This window comes from Palaemon carinicauda, chromosome 33 (genome assembly GCF_036898095.1).
Source record: "Palaemon carinicauda isolate YSFRI2023 chromosome 33, ASM3689809v2, whole genome shotgun sequence".
In the NCBI taxonomy this organism is placed as follows: domain Eukaryota; kingdom Metazoa; phylum Arthropoda; class Malacostraca; order Decapoda; family Palaemonidae; genus Palaemon; species Palaemon carinicauda.
In genome coordinates this window covers 81,415,594-81,420,463 of record NC_090757.1, presented here as the reverse complement: position 1 = coordinate 81,420,463, position 4,870 = coordinate 81,415,594, and positions in this window count along the sequence as shown.

Here is a 4,870-nt window from a genome sequence, read left to right as displayed (position 1 = left end):
TGCTACCACATGCGTACGTATAAGCGCAACCACTGATCCGAAATGCTATGAGTAATCACAAGAGATATTCTGTCGTACTATAAGTCATTACTGTGGGTCAAAATATAAGCGCGTCAATTGATGCTTAACATTAGGTAATCAATCACAGAAACAAATACGTAAGTAAACACTGCCAACACCTCATCTCATTAACAACAGCAACTGGAAAAAGATTATTATTGCAAAAATGATACCTGATCAGCTTGGTCACTTCTTGCTGTGTCATTATGAAAGGCCTTGAAATAATATTGCTACGTTCACGAACGATCCGCACCACAAGGAGACGACCCTTCTACTATGCGTCACTAGTCCATTGTGGTCATTCATCATGTTAAAAAAAAAAAAAAAAAAAAAAAAAAAAAAAAAAAAAAAACTAGAGCTATTATCGTACTTAAAACCCATTTCTGAGAAAAATTATTAAAACTAATATTTCACTGAATCCAAGTCATGTTAATCCCAATAGCTTATGAAATTAGATAGACAATGTGCCAGGGTTAACTCTGATTATTCTCATTTTAGCGAAAAAAAAATTATAATTTGTTATATCTAAAAACATCAATAATTCTGGGTACCGTATTGTCACTAGTGTCGTATTATTACATACAATACTCTAATGCCCAATGCCAAAGAGATGTGAATCACTAAAAAATTTACATTTCCTTCAAAATAATCTCGTAACAAATAAAAGCCGCATTGTAATTTCATGAAACCTTAAAGATAAAATTTTTAACATAACTCCCGAGTTTTCTGACGGTACACAAACCCCTGGCCATCGTAATATTTTTCATCTGATCTATAATTTCTCCGAATCTTGGAATTTTCCGTATTTCCATATGTGCAACAGAAGCCGAACCGCGGTTTGATAGCTGGTCGATGATTGGCAGTTGGTTCACGCATCCTCCTCTCCCGCTCACCGACTACGAAGCATAACATTGCATTTGTCAGCGGTACATGATGTTCATTTTTTTCTTTATACCTAATGTAGTTTGCAACGAAATTGCGGTACAAAGCCAAATATTTCACCATCATTTTCCTTCATTGCATTATTTTTTTTTTCAGGTTCATGACATTCAAGAGGATTTTTGCTACAAAACCCACCTATTTTTATTTACGTTTGCCTAACATTTGTAGGTAAAAACAGCATATAAATAAAGTTGTATAAAGTTTCTTTCAGTGCTCGTTTCACTTCAACGCGTATTTTTTCGTATAATTTTTTAAGATATGGATAATTTTTTACGGTAATACTCATCATCTACCTTTAATCTGTGTGTGACCAAAGAACCATGTAGATATTGTGCAAACCAAGTGAGGTATAAAACAAAAATGAACATCATGTACCGGAGACAAATGCAATGTTTTGCTTCGTCGTTGGTCAGGGGAAGGATGCCTGAACTAACAGCCAATCAGCAACGAGCTTTCAAACCATGGTTCGGCTACAGTTGCCAGCTGGGATTAAACAGACTTTACCAACCATCACATATCATCATCATTATCTCCTAATACACCCTTAGATGCAAAGGGGCTCGATTAGATTTCGTCAGTCGTCTATCTTGAGCTTTTAAATTAATACTTCTCCATTTATTATCTCCTACTTCACGTTTCATAGTCCTCATTTACATATATGCATACACACACACACACACACATATATATATATATATATATTTATATATATACATATATATATATATATATATATATATATATATATATATATATATATATATATATATATATATATATATATATATGTATATATATATATATATATATATATATATATATATATATATATATATATATATATATATATATATATATATATATATATATATATACACAGAAAAATTACCACTCAGTAAGTTTATGCCAAGAATATAATAGAGCAAGCGGACTTTAGAAGTAGGCATTCAACAACGGACCATATCTATGTCATTAACAAACTGTATGAAAAATCAAAAGACTAGCAAAAACCACTTTGTGTGGCTTGAAAACCATTCAAAACAAGGAGTAGAAGAATCTTATGTTAGAACACTCGAAAATAAATGAACTACAGAAATCCTGAAGCTACATAAATATAGTGAGAAAATTCCAATTGAGAAAGGAGTTAGACAGGGAGACTCCATCTCTCCTAAATTATTCACAGCATGACTAGAAAAAGTTTTTAAGAATTTAGGTTGGGAAACTATACGAAATAATATTAATGGGGAATACCTCAGCAACTTAAGATTTACAGATGACATGGATGTGTTAAGTGAATCATGGTAGGAATAACAAAAGATGATTGAAGATCCGAATAGAAAGAGCAGAAATGTAGTACAGAAAATGGATATAAGTAAAACTAACAATGTTCAATGAAAATGGAGAGAGAACAAATAAGAGTTATGGATGAGCTTCTAGAGACAGTTAATGCATATACTACTTATGACAGACAGTGTTTCCCCAAGACACAAGACCGAAATTAAATGAAGCTAAGCACGGGATGGAAAACATTTGGTGAATAAAATGAGATTATGGATAGTAAAATTCTACTTTCTCTAAGAAGAAAAATATTTAATGAAATGGTTCTACCATCTAGGCATCAGAAACTTAAAAACCTTAAAACACAAGCTAGTTACAACTCAAAGAGCTATGGAAAGAATAATGGTGGGAATAACACCAAGAGACACAAAAAAAGAGCAACATAGATACGAGAGATTACTTAAACACAGCTATGTCATCTGCAAATCTTAAGTTAATAAGGTATTCTCATTAATATTAATTCGAACTTTTTTCCAATCTAAATTCTTGAAAATTTCTTCTACACACACACACACACACACACACACACACACACATACATATATATATATATATATATATATATATATATATATATATATATATTGAAATAAGCCATATATTTTAATACCTTAATATCTGGCTTATCTCTTATACCTTGGGATCACCCAAAGACAGTAGCTTCAGGCTGTCCAGGGAACCGTACCCTGGTCCAGGAAGCTGGTATGACAGTGACATAGCATTAAACACACACACACACACATATATATATAAATATATATGTATATATACACACTCACACACACACACACACACACACATATATATATATATATATGTGTGTGTGTGTGTGTGTGTGTGTATAACCTAAAAGATTTTATAAGCAACAAATGCCTAAATATGGGTGACGTAACGACTGAATTCACTACAAATATATGCAAGAGAGAGAGAGAGAGAGAGAGAGAGAGAGAGAGAGAGAGAGAGAGAGAGAGAGAAGTACCTGCAATATCCGGCATCTTCCATCTGACAAAACAAAAGCCCCAGCTTTATAACCGGACAAAATACCTCCCCACAACCGCCCTTTTCTCCTGAAAAATCTGAGAACTTGTATAAACGATAAAAGAGCGAGCGGCATTATGGCCAGCCGAAGTCTCTCTCTCTCTCTCTCTCTCTCTCTCTCTCTCTCTCTCTCTCTCTCTCTCTCCTCACGTTTCTTGGTGTTGGACAATGCTTCAGACGTCTTTCAGCCAAATACCAGGATTACGAAAAGCGCATCGCCCTATCAGCGAGAAGATGGATAAAGACATCATTCCTCAGGGTCCACAGTAAAGTCAACGAATAAATGCGGATCCTCAGAGGGCGTTTTACAGTTACATCCGCGGCGGTAACAAATTTTGCCGTTTACGTCAGTCTCCCATTGCGGATGTACATAGTGATTTTCTTCCTTTTCTTACAAATCCTTAGAGGTATTAGAACTTTTACAGGCAGTCGAAACTTGCAGAGGTGTTTTACGGTCACATCCTCGACGGACTCATACATAGCCTTTGGCGTCAGTCTCTCATTTTTTATATAAATATGAGATCCCCCCCTCTCTCTCTCTCTCTCTCTCTCTCCTCTCTCTCTCTCTCTCTCTCTCTCTCTCTCTGATATAAGATAATATATATATATATATATATATATATATATATATTTATATATATACAGTATATATATATATATATATATATATAGTATATATATATATATATATATACAGTATATATATATATATATATATATATATATATATATATATATATATATATATATATATATATATCGTATACCGTAGTATATAATAGTTACTGTCTGTAACGTCCGCCCGAGTCATGTATCTTATTCGACAGCAGATTTTTGTAAACTACTTTGATTTCTATGAAGAAAAAATCCATCAGTTCACTGGTTGCTTAAACGTGACCTTTAAACTTCTAACCTTTTAGCACATTCTCATAGAAACCAAACCTTCAGAATTTATTATGGGTTCACATTTGACTAAATATGGTTCATATTTAAAATGCAATTGGAAAAACTATTATCGTCTCCTAGCTAACAAATTATTTTATCAATAATAAGCACAACAAACTACATCATTTTGATATGTATACAAAACGGCCTTAGAAACGCTACCTCTAGAGAGCTATTGGGTCCTTTGACTGGCCAGACAGCACTACATTGGATCCCTCTCTCTGTACCTACACACATACCGAATAGTCCTTATACACCTATCAACACTGAGATTACCAAAGAATTCTTCTTCGCTCAAGGGATTAACTGCTGTACTGTAATTGTTCAGTGGCTACTTTCCTCTTGGTGAGGGAAGAAGAGACTCGTAATAGGTAGTATATTGGTCAGGGCACCAGCCACCCGGTGAGATACTACCATTTAAGAGTCATAGGGTTCTTTGACTGGTCAGACAGTACTACATTGGATCCTTTCCTCTGGTTACGGCTCATTTTTACCATTGCCAACACATACACCGAATAGTCTGGCTTATTCTTTACATATTCTCCTC